Here is a 20505-nt window from a genome sequence, read left to right as displayed (position 1 = left end):
GCCATGTTATGAGAAACAATTCATGCATAAATGGAGCTGTTTTATTACACTGTATGAGGATAGGCTTTGGATCTTATACTATTATCTGCTTCATACCACAGTGCTGCTTGTTCACAGTGGCTTACAGTATATGATGGATGAGCTACATAATCTATGACTAATAATAAACTGTGTTAATAATAAAAAGTGTTGCTATTTAACAATGAAAAACATAGCATTGTTGATATTTTCATTTAACATGATGGAAGGAGTGTCAGTGTTTTGTAACTGTCAGTAAGTTTTCCACCAAAGGAAAGTCTTCAGGATGCAATGTGTGCTTTCTGCTTTCTTGACAAGCACGACAAGCTGAGTATTTTTTACTCAGTCTTATTAATTTCAAGAGAGAGAGAGTAAGAGAGAGGAAAAAAAAAACAGAGGCTGATGATGGAACGATGGTTTGTAGCTGCTATAATGTATGTGATAACAGGTAGTAACTTGTTTCGTGGACGTTCCACAACATTAAACACAACTTTAAACTGATAAAAAAAATGGCATAAGAGGAGAAAAACACATCAGAATATGCTGTTATTAGAAAATAACTAGAACTCTGCATCACACCAATGCATCATGGATTATTTTCTTATAGCAGCACACCCCATTGTGTTGTTACATATTTTATATTTTTATGTATTACTTAAACTATGAAACATACTGTACAAGTCAGTTATAAGTGAAACGAATATTCAATGAAATTAAGAGTCAGAAAAACACTCCTCATACTTTTGAAATAATTATAAGTTTATATAAATAGTTACAGAACTTATTTGAAATAAAATTGTCACTACACTGACAACACTGGCATAGCCTGGAAGAGTGTGTATTTAGGTACAGAAAAAGTAAGTATGTGTGTGTATGTCTGAGAGCAGTGTTCAGCCCCAGGCACAAACCACTACCCCATCACAGAGTCACATTAGCAATCTCAATAAGCTCCAAAACTGCAAATAATGTTTTAATGTCTTATGTTGTGCATGCAAAAAAAAAGGCACTAATAACACCTCACTGAAGCCTCACGAAGCTGTGCACTGCTCTCGCTTTATATAAGGGGCACATACTATAAATGTTCAGGATTTAAATATGTAGGTCTTTGACCTAATATCAAATGTGTTGTATTAATAGAGTTGCCATAAAAGTCTATCTTAGACTAATTTGTGCAATACTGAATTTGACACCAGCAGTTGTGCATGTTTGGCCTGGCCGTAATTAGAACTACATGTCTTTCTTAATCATCAGCAGTAAGGGTCAGCCCTTGCCCAAGCCGAAGGACTCTTGACTTGCTCATTTTTCTACGAAAAAAAAAAAAAGCACAAGAGGGTTACTGGCCATTGTTCATTTTGTTGTGTTTAAACGTTAATCTGGACAAATTCTACTTTCCTTCCTTCTCTAATACCTTATCAAAGGTCGGGACTCAGGCTTCTTCATTCACAACCACCACCATTATTCAAAGAGCAGTAAAGTAGCATTGGGAAAGTGTGAAATGTTCTCTTAGAGGGAAAAAAAGGTTTAGAAGCTCAATTACAACTTATTCGCTAGTATAATTATATGCATATTTTATGTGCAGGCCATTTTTAAGGAATGGTTAAGGAATTTCACCCAGTAATTGTCTGGTCAAGTATAAATGCAGGGAACACTGTGTCATTGCAAAACTCTCTCTCTCTCTCTCTCTCTCTCTCTCTCTCTCTCTCTCTCTCTCTCTCTCTCTCCTCCTTCTCAGTAAAATAGTATATAATGAAAATGCATTCAAAATATTATTTTAAAGTCTCTAAAAAAATTTATTAATCTGTACAGTTACGGATATAAACACTGTCACTGGGGAGGCACCATAAATTTTGGGGTTTCTCCAAATTTAGTTAAAAGATCTAGAGCAAGGATGATCAACTGGACCTGCAGAGTAATTCATCGGATCAATCGAAGCACTCAAAAAATATTGTAGAAGAACTGATCGTATGAAACGAATGATTGAAATGTATTATTGTGGTTTTTTTTTTAAATGTGAAATACCCCAGCTTCTGTAGCAGATCCTGTTTTTGTGTCCAGTTTAACTGAAGGCAGCTCATCAAATAAGGAAAGAGTTTTTAAAGATTTTCATAGATCTCTGGTCTGGATTAAGGATGTGATGTCTCACAAGCAAAAGTATGCTGAAACATGTTACTAGTGCATAAAGGCTTTAAGAAAATACCAAACTACACACAAGCCAACTAGATATGTAAAAAGCAAGAAATATGGACACAAGAAAATGTGGTGACCAAGTACATAATTATATACTACGGTGTGATTCAGTACTAACAATAATAGATGACACTGTTAATAAAGTTAACAGTGGAGGAGAAAGCAAAACCAGAACAATAACAAAAGCATGTGGAATGCTGAGAGTAAGCAGCAATTGCCATGCTGGGAACTGAGAGGGGTAATTTGTAAAAAGGATAGTGATGACAAAAAATACCATATCAATGAAAACAGAATATTTAAAGATAATTGACCAGAGATGTATGTGATTATTCTCTGCTTCAAGTCTCATCTTTTCATGGTCCATGGCGTTAGCCAAACGTGATAACATGAAATACAACTGTGAAAGAAAACCACTTCAATTTGTATAATTTATAGCTATGAGCTAATCATTAATAGTTAAGCATTAATAGGTAACTTTTGCCACCATTCAGTTGTTAGTTGCATATCCTGACTTTTGTAAGCAAGGAATTTTATTTTGCAGCTGGACCTTCATAATTTTTTTTGTTGAATATCCCTGATCAGGGAGTGTGATGTGCATTGAAAGCTCATTTAAGGAACATAACTGGGTCTAAAAGACCCCTGTTTGTACCTTGGAGAAGAAAAATGTACATAGGTGTGTATATGTTGTTTTGTTTGAACAAGTTGCAGGATTTAAATATTTATATATATATATACATACATATATATATATATATATATATATATATATATATATATATATATATATATATATATATATATATATATATATATATATATAGTAACTGCTTTGAATCTGACAGACTTTAGATATAAATCAGTTATTCCACATGACCATCACACCAGACTGCCTGCTGTGATGGACTTCAAATCTTGGCATCTCCAGCCTCGCTTGCCTTTTATGATTATCAAGGTAGGGCGCCTTAGATCTGGCCAATGTCAAATACTTTCATTTCTGAATCTTTAATCATAGTATTTTTCTTACGGGTGGAATGTTGATTTTTGCATAAATATGGTGTATTTATTTAGTTACTCTCACTCGCTTCCGTACTTTTATTCGTGTATGCAGAATTTGATATGTCCTAAGTGTGTATGTGTGGATTATGAGCAAGCCCCATAATGATTAATGAAGAAATACATAGGAAAAGAGTTAGAAAGCTAGTCTGCCTGTCACACACCCATGCATACAGCTACCTATTCCTGTGGGGTCACAGACCACCCTCTGTTCACTCACTCGTAATCATCTTTAAAAAAAAAAAATCAGCAAAACTTGCAAGCATGTGTGGGCGTTATGTTCACTTCATTAAAAACAGAGTTTGGAGCCTGCAAGATGAACCGATACAGCTGACCACATAAAACCCACCCTGAAGGAACCATGAAGGTTCTGGAAATATTTTAGAAGTTCATAGAAACAAGAGACATAAAAAAGAGATCTGAGGCTGTTTTGTAGATGTTTATAAGGGATACTCTGATTGGATGAATACCTAGAAGCACTTTTTTTAGTGAATGGATTAATATAGATCTGTGATTTGAATTACACCAGGAACTACTGTCAGAGTTGCTGTTTTAGAAAATTAATCATCTTCTGATCAATTGAGAGTCAATAATTCAACAGTCCTGGGACATAAGTTGTTTTAACCAAACATGAGGTCCATTGGCTCGCCATTAAACTACAGTTTATTACCAAGTCACCATCAGAGACAATCAGACTACTATAGGACTCCTTAAAATCCCATTAGAACATCTGAAAATATCTCAAATATAGACAATATAAATATATATATATACCTTTTCAATCATTCGCACCCTTTACACTTTTCTATGAACCCATTAGAACACAAAATACCATTATTAACCATTACAAAACCAACAGGAAGCAATTTCCCGCACCATCATAAACAAAAAAGTCAAACAGGTAGGCATGACTTCCTAGCTGGAAGTGCTAGGAAGGTGAATAAGGCTAAAAGTAAATACATGGGCTCATCACGATGGCTTCATCACAGGCTACTCTGTCATTCCTTTTCCAAATCCATCAGATTGACTCACACGGGTGTGCCTAGAGGTGGCCAATTTTAAAAGATGGTCAGTTGGAAACCAGTTAGCCCAAGGGTTGAAATCAGAAGTAGTTACATCAGTGATTTTGAATACATCTACTGGTTGGTGAAAGCATGGCCAGACTGGGCAAATGACTGACTGGCATGAATTCATTTTCAGGAACCTATCCCAGGAACAATGGGAGTGGAAATCTAACCAGTCCATCACAGGGCACCATGCACAGGACATGTTTTTAGGAAGTGGGTGGAAACTGGAGAATCCAGAAGAAACCCATTTGTACATGGGAGAACAGAACAGACAAAAACACAAGTATAATATCGAACCGGGGCCCTGGAGCTTTGTTGCATCAACACTAGCCCCTGCACCAAGCAATCTTGCTCCAGATTGTACTGTAAATATTTATTTAGTGATGTCATGTCTATAGTGTTTCTAAAAAGTTAACACACTTGGAAGAAAGCGCTATCTGCCCTCTTCCGCATAGAATGATTGGCTAGAGCCCATGATTGACTAGTGTTGCTGTGATTGACAGGGAGAAAGAGTACGCCATCCCTCCAACCCAGAAATCACGGACAATTTTGTTTCCTTCAGTAGCAGCCACTTATGGCTGCAGCATCTTCGGGATTCAAACTAACAATCTCCCAAGGATAGAGCAAACATATTTCTGTTGCGCCACTATGGAGCCCCTGGCTCAATTTTTAAGTGATTTATAAACAAAATGGCAAAAGAAAATGTATAATTCTCTGTTTATGTAAACTACACTCTCATAAAAAATGTTCCTTAATGGTTCCTTGGATGTTTAATGTTTCTAGCTTTCTTAAAGACTTCTACTTAGACCCTTTCCTAACAGTTTTTGTTTATTTCATAGAAAACAGGTGCATAAAAACTCCCACTAGAGAAAGAGAGAGCAATGAGCAGTAAGACTGTGGAGAACAATTCACTTTGAAACTATGCTGTTAATTTGCACACAGTCTCTTGTCTCTATGTTCAGAGCAGTGAAGAGTGAGGACTCAGAGGAGCGCTGAATTCCTGTCAGAGGTGGGAGCAGTCAAAACCTCAGTGCCCAGCTTCTCTCCACTGTGTCCCCTGGAGCCCGTATGCAAATGATAGGTATGCAAAGATCTCTGTCTTTTATTTAAGAAATATGCCCTGCGGCATCTCTTGGCTGCAAGCTCTGTTTTACTCCGAAATAAATAGTTGTTAAAGGGATCACATGAGTTTGTATCTTAGAAGATGAAAAGCTAATTGACATGAATAATTTATGGTGATGCAATATTTTATATAAATCAAACTGTAGCAGAGAGCAGAGAGAGAGAGTGAGTGAGAGCGAGAATGAATTAAGGCCAAGTTCAAACATCACATATTAGGGGCAACCTCGGAATATTCATAAGAAAAGAGTTCCTCTGGATTACTCAGAGTCTTTAATCTTATTGTTCCTAGTGTCCTGAGGTCAATGAACTACAATTACTATCTGACACCAGAAGGGATCTCGGAGGTATTATACAGTCATTAATGATTCATCTCTTAGCTTGAGGAACCAGACAGGATAATGTAGAGTCATATACAATAGGCTGGTACCTATATGAGGAAAATAATTGATGTGGCATAAAGCCAGCACTCTGGGAACCTGTGCAAACACATTGATTATGTCTTTAAAGGGGTTCAAGTGGCACAGGCTTTAAACTTGAATCTACTTGTACCTGTACAAAAACATTGATTTTGCCTTGGATCGTTGGTTTTCTTACAAGAAAACGTAGACAAAAATCATTTGCAGGGTAGTCAATAAGCATCTGGGTGGTGGGTTTAGTTATGCACTGACAATTTTAGATTTGGAGTAAAAAAGACTTAAAGCACTTAAAATCCTAAATGTCAGGTTTATTTATTGTATGGCCAACCATCCATTTTCCATGCCGCTTATCCTACACAGAGTCAGGGGGAGCCTGGGGCCTCTCCCAGGGAACTCAGGGCACAAGGCAGGGGACACCCTAGATGGGGTGCCAACCCATTGCAAGGCACAACCACACACCCATTCACATACACTATTGCCAATTTGGAAATGCCAATCAGCCTCAAATGCATGTCTTTGGACTAGGGTATAAAACTGGGGCACACGGAGGAAACCCCTGGAGCACACGGAGAACACACAAGCTCCATGCACACAGGACAGAGGTGGGATTTAATCCCAAAGCCACAACATCCTTCACCAGTAGGGGTTATGATTTTTTTTTGCATAACCATCTTTCATTTTGACCCCAAACCCACCTTGAGTGTTTGTTGCCAAAGTGATGTTTTTGCCTCATCTATTCATATAACCCATTTCTGGTTAAAGTTCCAGTACTTTCTATCAGCTCTAGGCTTTACATTTGTGGTTAGATGAAAGGAAACATTCTATTCTAATATTCCTTCCATATAGTTTGTTGGCATATACTGTAGGTGGAGTCTAATTGTAGATTTAGTGACTCTGAAAAACCACAATCTTATGCAAATCTCCAACATCCTCAGAGATAAATGTGCCTCTCTAGCCTCGCACCTCACCACATGTGGGGGAAAAATACATTTGCATTCTTGTCCAGCAAGGTACATTACATGTACATCATGTTAACCGAAATTCAGTTATCAGTGTCCCAATGTGTAGTGAGCCAGGGTCCTTACCGGTTCCTGAACTTGTGTACTCGATATACTGATTCACTACCTACTGAACTAGGGAGCTGCTTGAGATATACAATAAGGGAATTTGGCCTCTGTGTCAACTCATATTTAGACCCTGGCGAAACACAGATGACCTATTAAGAGTTTCACATTCAAGACAATAATCAGGTGACGTCAAAAAGTAAAATAAACGGGAATGTGCTTTGTCTTGTCTAAAACTCTAAACCCATGAAATAGTATTTATAGTGTACTGTAAAGTTAGTGCCTAATATATTACAATTGGCTCCTTTTGACTGAATTGCACCTTGTTGAAGTCCACAAAGTGTCTGAATTATACGCACCTCCGGCTGCAAATGGGAGCTGCCATTAAGCCAATGATGTATGGGAGGAAATGTCGTTTCAGTGTGCATTGTTCAGGCCGAGTGTTCCCCTTTAATGAAAGGAGGGTATTCTTCTTTAGCCGTAATTGGTGGGACAAAGAGAGCTCTCATGCTGGTGAACTTTTGACAGGGCCATTCCTGGGCTCCTGTGGGCTCAGCCTGGCCACTGTGCAGTGGGTGAATTCTTCGCATTGCTGAATGAGTCTGCAATCACATTTGTCTCTAAACACGTCTTTGTTATGGTCCTCCCATGGGCTGCCCTTCTCACCTCTCCCCCAACCCTCATTTCACTTTCCCCTGTAGCTCACCTTGTATTTATTTGTGCTACCATGCTCTGGGAAAGCATAAAACTCTTCTTCACCTACTGTGTTTATTGTGTAATGTTGCTCTCCAAAGACATCGTTGTATTGTAATGTTCCAGGGTGAAGTTTACAGGATTTATAGCATGATAGCTCCATCCAGTGAGAGCTACGCTAGTTACCCGTGTTGACCCAGCACGTCCCGAGAGGGCTTTGTGTATTGTGTGGGGGGGCAGGTTAGGGGCAGATTGTTAGCGTACTCATGTGCACATTTGCTAAAGTGGGCGTTCAGGGAATCCTCACTATTTAGCATGACGTATTTCAAAGAGCCGAAGAAGAGGCGGGAAAAAAGCAGCCTATGGGCCAAGCGGCTGTCCGTTGGCGACCAGTGCCAATATGTTGGACCAAAAGCTATAATGGGCTAAAGAAAGACTGATAGAGAGCATGAGAGAGAGAGAGTGTGTGTGTGTCTGTGTGAGAGAGAGAGAGAGAGAAAGAGAGAGAGAGAGAGAGAGAGAGAGAGAGAGAGAGTCACTGGGGGTTAGAGATATTCACTTCCAGTATTTAAAACTTTCTCTGGACTCGGCAACCATTAGAGATTGAAGAAGTATTAACTCTGACATAATTAATTATTCCTTTTTTTTTTTGGAAAAGGATGCTCAGTTCAAATCTTCTGAAACTGGATATTTTTAGAGTTGACAGATCCATAATATTTGGTCTTCTGAAACAGAGATCCCACAGTTCCCAAGATGTTCATTAAAACACCACAAAAACCTCTATATTGCATCTTTATTGAGCTGTGGTCTGTCACTGTTATCTGATTGCAAAGACTCATACTGTTCCAAAGAATGCAAGATTATGATATTAGTACTGTATTTAAAAAACACAATAAAATGTAGTTTTTTGGTCAGTGTTGATTTCTGCTTTTTTAAACTTCTTTTTAATATATATATATATATATATATTTATATATATATATATATATATATATATATATATATATATATATATATATATATATATATATATATTTATTTATTTATTCAAGTGCGCCTCAGATAACTGCTTGAATAGCCTCCCATTTAGCATGCCGCTTTCCACAAATATGATTGTGTGTCTTTTGATGTGGCCGTGGGTTAAGTGATTGTGATTGTGTGTGACATGAGAAAGGCCGAGTCGTTCACTCAAACTTTATCCCATCAAATGCCTTTCACATCAAGACAATATTGAAGCGGGGCGCACGGTGCATATGGACTTTTCTGAGCTAATGCGGGATGAAACCGTACACTCCACACACACACACACACACACACACACACACACACACACATTCTCATACTGTTGGCTGTGCTATGGTAGGCTTTAGATATGAATTTACAGGGGTAAAGTGTCCACAAGAGTCCTTCTTTGAGAGTAAAAAAAAATGCCCCTCACATTTGTTTTCCAACTACAAGTGGACATGAATACTTCACATTTCAGGAAGGGGACTTATTCACATCTCAGTGCAGCCATAAATGATATTATTCATGCACAGGTGCTGCTCCGATCCCCCTCTGAATGATAATTAAGATAATCTTTCTTTTTCTTTCCCTCCCTTCTCTAGTTTCACACAGAACACTTTGTTCTGCACTTTCTCTCGTGTCAGAACTGCACACGGCGCCAGGCGCTCTTTCTTCCCCACTCTTCCTCGTGCTATTGTCTAATCCCCTCCTCAGCACAAAACCACGCCAAACAACTGGGACCGAATTTATGTTCTCCCCAGAGTCCCCCTGCCAGTCCGCCAAGTACAGTATGTGCCAAGTCGAATCAAACTTAAAAGGAAAATAAAAATTGGTCAAGAACAATCTTCTGGGATTTCACGGAGAGATTTAGTAGTTATATATCTGTGATTGATAAACACTATCCCAAAGAGAGGGGGAAAAAAATTCACCCCCCTCCTTTTTTTTTTTTTTTTTTTTTTCAAATCTTGCATTTTATTCTGCTTTACTGAGCAAAGCATATTTCTGTGACATGCAAGTCCACTAAATTATGAAGTGGGTTTATGTATAAATATTATAAGTAAGGAATAAAACTGTTCTAGGAAAATCAAAAGATAAGCTACTGTTAGCACTGTGAAGTTGGTTAATTTCCAATAACACTATGTTTTTATTTTTATTATTATACCACAAAAAAGCTAATGATTTCAATGGCTTATTTATTAACCATCGACACATCTTACTTTATATAAATTTATAGGGATTTTTCCCCATCCATACAAGTGTAAGTTGTTACTATAGAAATGATTACGTTTTAAAATTAGTGCATTGATATAAACCTCACAGCTAGAGATATTGTAAGAGGTGATATTACAGAAAATTAATCAACACCTTCTGACCAATCAGAATTGAGAATTCAATTAATAAGCAGACTTAAGGACTCCTAAAATCTTAATTTCACAAGATTCTGATAAATAAATCCAGCTTCTACAGCTTACTCTGCCCTGTTTATACTATTAAGTAAACTAATTTGCCTGGTAATGCTTTGTAATGGAACGTGTTAATGGTGTTTAACTTGTGTGATGGACACAGGCAGTGAAGGTTACACAGAGAAAGTGTTTAGTGTGTAATTACCTGGACTACAAAGCATTTTCCCAAAGGGCCAGAGAACTGATCTGTGCAATGAAGCACTCTCATTAGGACTAACCTCCACTTCATTACCATTGCTCTCATCCTTTACCTGCTCTGTCCTCTTTTCTCTCCTCTCAGCACATCTGTAAACACAGATGTCTACGTGAACACGAAGCGGTTACTAGGAAGTATATGAAGGTTGGACAGTCATATTTATCCTGGAGTATGTCTGTTTTTGTCTTTGAAAATTTTAAATATGTCAGAAGTGAAAATTTCACTGTAAAATCTTAACTCACCCATGAACTCTGGAAGTTAAATCTTTCACGCAAAACTGTTTTCAACTCTTATTTGTGTCTGAGTTTCCTAATGATCCCTTTACCTCATACCAATATGCTAATAAATTACTCAGGGACATCACCTCTTTAGTAAAGAACTCCACTTGAACATGCTGAACTTTCATTCAGTATAACTCAGTCATTGCAAACACAATTTCTCACTGTTTCAGTGTTTATGCATGTGCTTGGTGCTGCGTGTCCAACTGATAGCGAGCTCCTTGTTTTGGGAAGAGCGGGTGAGCAGCGGATAAAAACACGGCCGCGCGAGTGACGATTATCAGTGCTGTGCGACTGAGAATCCAGCTGTATCATCTTAATACGTCACCTTGTTTACAAGAAGCTTCTCCACACCGTGAATGCATTCAATTTCGTTTTTCTTTTGTGTGCAAATGAGTTGTGTTTGTCTTTGGTTAAGTTTGATTTGCTGCGTGTTTATCGAGGTCGAGAGGTATGGTTTTTACTTGCTTTCTTTTGCTAAACCACATGTTGCTAGCTTTTGAGAGCTGAATTCAAGAGGTAGGAACGTCTCTAGATGGTTATTGTTCCATATTGTTCCACATTGTTCCAGTGTCTCCCACAACACAAAACCTTAAACAAACAAGTGGCCTGAGAGCAACAATGCTAATATGCCGCTATGCTCCAAAACAAGTGCTATGCTAATTCATTTGTTTTGAGAACTAATAATAGAATAAAATATGTACTATAAATATAAAAAATAAAATTTAAATATTGTAGCATCATTCATTTTATATCTCTAATGTTCCAATTTACTTGAAGAGAAGTACAGTAAGTGTTAAATATAATTTTAAATTTTACATGTGGGGAAATACACCAAATCTCAAGTTTACATATAGGTTACTTGTACAGAATTACACTATACTTACAGTATACTTGCAAAGAAGTACACTCAATGTCAAGTATACATACAGTTTACTTTTAGACAATACTACTTTATTTAAAGTTTACTTGTAAAGATGTACAGTGTCAAATATACATGCAAATTACCTGACAACTTACTTGTGCATGAGTAAACCAAGTATCACGTATATTTACATTTGACTTGCCGAGTATTACACTATACTGACAGTTTACTTGTAGACAATTATACCATACTTACAGCTCACTTACAGAAGAAGTACACTGTCAAGTATACCATGTTTTACTAGCATAGAAGCACACTAAGTATACTTACAATTTACTTGCAGAGTATTATACTGTACTTACCATTTTCTTGAATGGAATTAGTTTACATGCATGTGGAGAGGTACACTAAGTGTTATGTATATTTACAGTTTACTTGTAGAAAATTATGCTATACTTAGAGTTTAGAGAAGTACACCAAGTGTCAAGTATTCAATTTATTTGAAGGTTATTAGATTAACTGACAAGTATACTCACAGTTTACTTGTAGAGAAGTACAATATACTTGCACTTCACTTGTAGATGATTACACTATACTTGCACTTTACTTGTAGGGGAGTACAATATACTTGCACTTTACTTGTAGGGTAGTACAATACTTGCACTTTACTTGTAGGAGAGTACAATACTTGCACTTTACTTGTACGGGAGTACAATGTACTTACATTTTACTTGTAGGAAAGTACAATATACTTGCAGTTGTACGGGAGCACACTATACTTGCACTTTACTTGTAGGGGAGTACAATGTACTTACACTTCACTTGTAGGGGAGTATAATATACTTACATTTTACTTGTAGGGGACTACAATATACATGCACTTTACATGTAGGGGACTACAAAATACTTGCACATTACTTGTATGGGAGTACAATGCACTTACATTTTACTTGTAGGGGAATACAATATACTTGCACTTTACTTGTAGGGGTGTACAATATACTTACATTTTACTTGTAGGGGACTACAATATACTTGCACTTTACTTGTAGGAGATTACAATATGAAAAACAAAATTCACATTCTGAATTGGAATTTTGGAAACTTTGAAACCCTTTTTTTCACTGGTAAACCCAGGGAAAGATTAACCTTAAAAACATTAATGTTAGTTTCCATTTTACTTTACAAGTTGCACCTTATGCTTTAGGTGTGTGAATGTTTGCAAATTTGTATAATGAGATTTTTTCTGTCTGTTCTAAATTCTCATTTAAAACATTCTGAAAATAAACCCACAAAACAGGATGCAAGTAAGTAACAGAACTCCTGCTAGCTACATGAAGAGGAACATAGGACATAGATATTAAATATTCATCTAGAGAATCATGGGTTATGGAAATAGCTTTCTCCTAAGACACCATAAAAATAATCCTAAAATAATGTGACTAATATATTCTAACGTATTTTAGACTCGTGGCATTAGCTGTGTATTTATATGGTGTAGTATTTAAGAATTTTGATTCCATGTGTGTAATCTGTCATTACACCATATTACATTGACTTTCCTCTTGTAAAAACCTAGATTTCTCTTGCAGATGCCACTAAATTATATATATTCAAACCATGCCTCTGGCTGCTGCGTGCCCTGAAATGTCTTTAATGATGATTGGAAGTTAATGGCTGGTATAGCTCCGGTTTTAAATTAGAAATTACCCACTGTATCATTTGATCTTATAGGAAAGGTTAGAATTAAGCGCAATGAATTAATCTCAATATCCAGTCAGAGTGCGTGTTCATCAGAAAGGAGTTAGAAAACAGATTAGCATGCCTAAACTTAAGGTATCATGAGTTTTTCATCTGATTAGCCTCTGATCATTAACACTACATTCATTTAAAGGGTCAAAGCAGGTCGGAGTAGGACGTAAGATTAAAATTGATGTGAAGGATCAGCGTATGTTACCTTTTAGACCAAAATGTTACCAGACCCAGTAAGGCAAAGGGTTCGGTGGTTAGCGAAGTTTCAGTAAAACCTTGATCTTTGTCTTATCTTTTGTTCCACCCTCCCCCCAGTCTTTGATCTCTTGCTAATCGGATTAAAAGGACTGGAGGTTGATGAGGATCAGGTCGTCTGCGTCTGGTTCTGATTTAGCACCGGTGCGAAGCTTGCTGATTTGGAACAATCTATAGAGTGTCTTTTCTCTTTGAGCAGTGCCAGGTGGAGGAGGCTACAAGGGCAATGTGGTGATTACGCGAAAACCTCCTGCACGTGATGTTCAGCCCACTTCCATACCTGCACAGGATAATGAGAACAATTGCAAGTGTGTGAACTTTTATTGAAAACACAGCTCAGTTTAAGCCACTTGATTTGAAACGTGAGGTCTTTTTCCTCCCATTTCTGCCTACGTTAGTCTTTTATCCAACTTACCATAATCAGCATTTCTATCATCCTTACATGAAAAGTCCACCCTGAAACACATTAAATGTTTATATTCTAATATTTGTGACATGTTTAGCAATGACATCATAGTTAGCGATCTACAGATGAGAATGTGAAAGAACTATAAACTGTAAAGTGCTGCTGCATCTTTTTGTTGAGTTAGAGATCACTAAATTTTGCAGTTTATTTGTAGAAAATTACACTATACTTTCAGTTGACTTGTACAGAATTACACTATACTTACAGTTGACTTGTAGAGAATTACACTATACTTACAGTTGACTTGTAGAGAATTACACTATACTTACAGTTGACTTGTAGAGAATTATGTCATACTTACAGTTGACTTGTAGAGAATTACACTACACTTAAAATTCTCTTGTAGATAATCACACTATATTTACAGTTTACTTGTAGAGAATTAAACTATATTTACAGTTGCCTTGTAGTATACTTGTCGATAATCACATTATACTTACAGTTGACTTGTAGATAATCACACTATGCTTACAGTTGGCTTCTAGTAAACTTTTGGATAATCACACTATACTTACAGTTGACTTGTAGACAATTACAATATATTTACAGTTGACTTGTAGTATACTTGAAGATAATCACATTATACTTACAGATGACTTGTAGATAATCACACTGTACTTACTGTTGACTTGTAGACAATTACACTATACTTACAGTTGACTTGTTGATAATTACACTAAACTTACAGTTGACTTGTAGTAAACGTGTAGATAATCACAATATACTTACAGAAAAGGGGTTAGGAGAACTTGCAAAGGTCCAATCTCAAAACGGTTTTGAATAATGCAGGCATACACACTTAGAAATAAGGCTTTTACTGACTTTATTGTCAGAGCTATATTCCCTCGTATAGACAGTGACATCAGCTTTCGCCCTCTTCTTCTTGCTCATGTTCTTCAAACCCCACATGAATTCACAACACTACTTCTGATACTCAACACAATTATATTGAAATATAAATAACTTACATTAGCCTAATCTCACATAAACATTTAAAATAAAATAAAATATTTAAAACTGTTATACAAAATATAAAACAGTACAGTTAACTTGTAAAAAATTACACTATACTTCCAGGTGACTTGTAGACAATTACACTATACTTATAGTTTTTTGTAAGTGGTAGAGAAGTTACAGATGAATTCCCATTAGTAGCACTATCAGCAGGTAACAAATGGAATTATGGGTAATGCAGAAAAGTGAAAAAAAAAAAGTAGACAAATGTATCAAAAGAAGTTTCAACTCAATTTTATTGTAGTAATAAATCTTGGACGGCACTGTAGATCACATGTTTGTTAAAAAGATTAATATGCAAGTTATTTTGAGTGGCTCTTTCCTTTAAAACTGGCTACCGGATCTTTGGTGCAGTTGATACTGAATTAAGGAAAAAATCTATGTTGGAGTAAAGGATAAATCAGTATCACTTTCAAAGGCAGCAATCCACCGCATTTGATGGTTAAAGGAGTGGAATGTCTTTGTTTCTAACTGCAGCGGTGGGCAGGATGTCCCTGAGACTATTCTTGGCACGCCTAGGTAAAAATAGAGTAGTTTCATCTGGTTTGAGTCAGAGTTGCTATATTATTGGGAGGGTCTGGAAACGAGTGGGGAGGAGGGTAGTCTTTTCTTTCTGTACGTGGTCCTGGGCTTTTTTGATTGAAGCTCAAACGGAGCAGGAAATGCAAATAATCCTGGACGGGAGGATGCACAGTGACGTGATGACTCTGCAGCTGGAGCTGCTTGTGGCTCGCACCACATGAAAGGGGACGGGGTTCACAGATGCGCCAGGACTGGCTTAAGTTAAGGAGGCTCACTGGCTTCAAAGAGCCGTAGGTTCACATTCTGTGTCGCCAGCCCAAAGATGTGTGTTTTATTAATGGAACGTTTGGAGGTCTTTTATTTATTTAATTCTTTTTTTTTTATCGTTCTGCTTTTGTTCTTCTGTTTGCCTGTCTTCAATTGCCAGTCTTGAGCAGAGAAACAATGGCCTTAAAGGAATTATCCTTTATTAGTAACATAACTTTTATTTGTATAAATAAATAAGAAAAGCAATTGAATTACTGAATGTAAGTAGCCATCGAACGTGTTTATTTTTTAAAAGTACACTTTCTGACTTAGCGAAAAGACTAAGATTGTATTTGGAGTTAGTTACATAGATCAAGTAAGGAAAGTTGTCTATGTGCTTTATTCTTGACAAGGAAGGTTGTAAACAATGCAGCAAACAATCAGTGAAAAACCAAAATATAGCTTACACATATATTTATTTATTTATTCATCCAAATATTTATTTATTTATTTAAATGTGATTGTATTTAATATTAATTAATTTAGTTAATGTAATTTATTTAACCTATCGATCTATCCATTTATTAATATTACTATTATTATTATTATTATTTTTATTATTGTTGCTTATTCATTTCTTTATGTTTTAATATTAATTTGTCTGCCTTGGTTATTTATTTGTTTTGCTTCTTTCTTTCTTTATTCATTAAAGTATTGTTTATATTTAATATTAATCCTTCTGTTAATCTAATCAATTTAATTTATTTAATCAAGCAATCTATCCAACTATCATTATTTATTCATTTATTTATTTATGCATGCATGATAATATAATATATTATTAATATAATATATAATATTAATATTTATTTTTAATACATCTGTCTATCTTCATTTGTTTGTTTTGCTTAAATATTTTAGATTTAATTTTATCTATCTATCCATCTATCCATCCATCCATCCATCCATCCATCCATCCATCTCTATCTATCTATCTTTTTTGGGGTAAAGTAGACCATCACCATTATAAACTGGAAAGCAAAACTGCTTTTCCTAACTTTTTTCTTGTTATTTAATTTTGCCAAAGTTAACTGTCTGAAAGAAATCTAATGAAATCAGTTCAAACTTAGAGTCCATAACAGACGTGCCATTCGAAATAACTCCAACTCCACCATGAAAACACTTAATTATCATAACATTATTGTTGCTTTTAAGCGCTCATTCTCCTGTGCTCTGACGCCAAAGTTCATCAGCATTTCACAAGCTGATTAGCATATCCTCGTGATGTAAGTGGTGCCCACCACTCAGCCGGCTTTCTTCTTCCGCTGCTTAAGAAAACGGAAATGAAAAAAAAAAATCCTTAATGATTTTCTCCAAACCCATCTTCTAGTTAGCCTTCGAGCACTCTACATGCTGATTCCCCTGGTGCCCAATCCTCCATAAGCCTACTGTCACTTCGGCATTTCGTATTATTAAAATAACAAACAGCAAAAAAAAAAAAAAATGACACAAAGACGCTCTAATGAAAATGGCATAATTGACTGTGTTGTGGGACTTCATCATTAGTTCTGGCTTGATTCAGAGACATAATCTGCTTTTGCCTGTGCCAGGCCCTTCACTAGCGGGGACATGCGCTAATAAAGTTGCAACCTCCTTACAGCCAATGCTCATCTAATGCACTTGTAATGATTATGTTTGAAAGACAAAAAAAGTGTTATCATTGCACTGCACAAGAGCTCACAAATCTTAAACCTCTGATGGAAAATAATTAGGATTTATTTAAACTGCAATAGTGACCATGTTCTTAAGACACAGCTAAGCCTTTTAACCACCAGAGCTGCAATTAAAGGATTTAGGCTAGCTAGACTTGTTTTTTTTTTTTTTTTTTTTTTTTTATTACCTGAAAATTGGCTGTTGGTTACCAAACAATTTGATTTGAAAGTTTGCACTCTATGAATGACATTCAATTAACATTTTGCTGGCTTTTAATAATTAAAAGACTTTGTGGTGTAGTACTGTGCCATGTTGATGAGCGATCATGGACTCCCATAAGAAACCAGTGCAGATAGACAGAGACAGTGCTAAAATTAGTTCAGACTGCTTATTTTCAATGTTTTTTTTTCCTCTTTCCCCAGCTCCTCTCTTTAATTTCTTCACATAGTTTAATGTTAAAAAAAATGAGGTCAACCTTTAAGATTTATGAGGAGGAAAAAATTAATGGTATGCTATTTTTACGCTGAAGATAGGCTGTTAATTTGGTATGACCTTAGTCAAAGGCGGTGAAACAACAAATTCTTTTACTTCCGCAGCAAACCATGGGTCCCATGTGTCGACACGGAAAATGAGCTGATTTGAGCACAAGGCAGCGACAAGCTCAAATTGTTATCTTCTGGAGTCAGCATTTTCCTTTTCTATACAGTTCTGTGGAACACGTTTATTTAAAAAAAGCACCTTTCCTCACCTCATTTTGGCTTGATTAATATTAGCTACAACTGATTCCCTCATCCATTAAATGTATATATAATGACTTGAGAAACTTTCTCTGATGAGGAACCGAAAATCTCGACCTTGGTTTGACCAAAACACAAGCAGTTTTCACAAATTTTTCCCAATTAACCCTAAAACACGATGGCATCCCTCCCCTCTGCACCATTTCCCCCTTTTTACTCCTTCTCCTTGGGAGTGTATTCCTTGAAGAGATCAAAATGGTTCCATTCGAGGCTTGCCAGGATTGAAGTGTTCCCCCAGGGTAGCAGAGCAAACCTCCCTGAAGGGAGAACAGAGGTGAAGCTGGATATTAGCGCCACACCACATCTCTTCCTAACACTTTGTCCTTTGTTGTTGTTCACGATCCTAACTGAACAGGTTAACCTTTGCCCTTTCACCGCTGCCCTGAACCTGACAGGCTGGAAGAGGCACATACTCCAGTGTCTCAGAGTGGGTTTGTAGTATATAACCAAATAGAAAGACATTATTTTAATTATTACTGATCAGAAGGTTGGGGGTTCAAGCCCCAGCACTGCCAAGCTGGCACTGTTGGGCCCTTGAGGAAGGCCTTTAACTCTCCCTGCTCCAGGGGTGCTGTATCATGGCTGACCCTGCGCTCTGTCCCCAACTTCCTAACATGCTGGGATATGCAAAGAAACTAATTTAATTGTGCATATGTATATGTGCCCAATAAAGACTCATTATAATTGTTATTATTTCAATTGAATGTGTTTAAAACAAATAGAAATACAAATTGATTGAGACTTAGAGGTGTGCACTGGGACTGGGATCCTGCAGGATGCCAAACAACATCAACAAAAAAACAACAAGTGAGCGATCAGATTATGAAGCTCACAGAACAAAGAAAGACCATGTTCATTAACATGAACAGATGAACAGGCGGCACTACACTATACATTTAACTTCCTGATCATGGTGGTTTAAATTAGGCTACAAATTTGTCTATATTTTGGGAAATAGAGCCAACTGAATTTATTAGAAAATATCACTGGCAGGTATAAACAAATATAATAACTGCATAGGTGGGATTTAATGTGTTGCACACATCTCTAGTTGAGACTAATTATTATAGAACTCAAGTGATGTAGCTTAAGCTGAGGAACTGTCAGGGCACAATCGCACACACACTCATACACCCATTCACACACTATGAACAATTTAGAGATACCAATCAGCATAGAGAGCATGTCATTGGACTGGGGAGAAAACTGGAGTACCTGGAGGAAACACCTGTAGTATGAGGAAAACATGCAAACTTCATTCACATAGTATGGAGGCAGGAATCAAAGCCCCAACCCTGGAGGTGTGAGGCAAAATGTCCTAACCACTAAGTCACTGTGCCCCCGGATACATATTCTATAATAATAATAATAATAATAATAATAATAATAATAATAACGTCCAGATATGAATCCTCTCGGATATGAACCCTGTTGCTGTCAGATCAGTAATTATGGTTGATTTATTGGGAATGAACACAGCTATTTAGCCCTATCTCTCACACTTAATCACCAAACATTTGTTCAACATATTCTTCTGCATGTTATAGAGCGTTTCATATTTAATCAAAAACCCTCTCGTTATGAGTGCATTGCCTACAGTGTGCTGACTTTAGTTGTTTTAACAAATAATAAGAGGAACTTGTTTCATAGATAAAAATTATGGTGTCATTCAGCAAATTAAAAACTGTAATCATTCACAAATTGCTCTGGTATAAAAGGAATAAATAATTTTGGTATTGTACTGTTATTTGAAAATAAACTTCAGGGTGGTAATATTAATGCCACCTCTCATCAGGTTGCGTCACACCACTTTTTATTTTCCTAAAAGCATGACCCCCAAGAGGTATCAGGTGTCAAAATGCAAATGTGGGCAACACTGTTTTTCTTGATTAGGGTAAAAGGCACACCAAGCAATTTAGTAATAAATATACTTTTTAAGAAATGACTTGGAGGAAATATCTGTGTGAGTGGCTCCTAAAATGTGCGAAAAAACAAAGAAATATATTTAAAAACAGCACACTTTTTAAAAAAATTATTATTATTATTTATTTATTTATTTATTTATTTATTTTTTTAATGTTCCTATCTTTTTAATGAACATATAGTTAAATGAAGAGCTTTGAGAGAAAAATAATACCTATTGGTAAAATGGGTAACACTTCACAACTCCAACCACTTGATTTTCTCAATTGAGAATGAGAAGAGAAAGGGTTATACAACTTTTATTAAGATATTTAATGTTTGATTATTATGTTGGAAATTAAAGGTTCATGTGATAGTTAAGAACACACAGGTAGCCTTTCCTTTTTAATG

General features: G+C 36.4%; 1 long non-coding RNA gene across 1 annotated transcript in view; it reads left to right on the top strand.

Moving 5' to 3' along the window:
* The window catches only part of LOC128634079 (uncharacterized), a 41529-nt gene that overhangs the window by 11714 nt on the left and 9310 nt on the right, over window positions 1–20505 (top strand). Inside the window, exon 2 of the long non-coding RNA XR_008397259.1 lies at window positions 5288–5406. This is a non-coding gene — a long non-coding RNA (uncharacterized LOC128634079). The remainder of the gene's footprint in view (window positions 1–5287; window positions 5407–20505) is intronic.

Source organism: Ictalurus punctatus, chromosome 12 (genome assembly GCF_001660625.3).
Source record: "Ictalurus punctatus breed USDA103 chromosome 12, Coco_2.0, whole genome shotgun sequence".
Taxonomy (NCBI): domain Eukaryota; kingdom Metazoa; phylum Chordata; class Actinopteri; order Siluriformes; family Ictaluridae; genus Ictalurus; species Ictalurus punctatus.
Note: the sequence above shows the minus strand (reverse complement) of the source record. Positions and strands in the feature narration are given on the sequence as shown.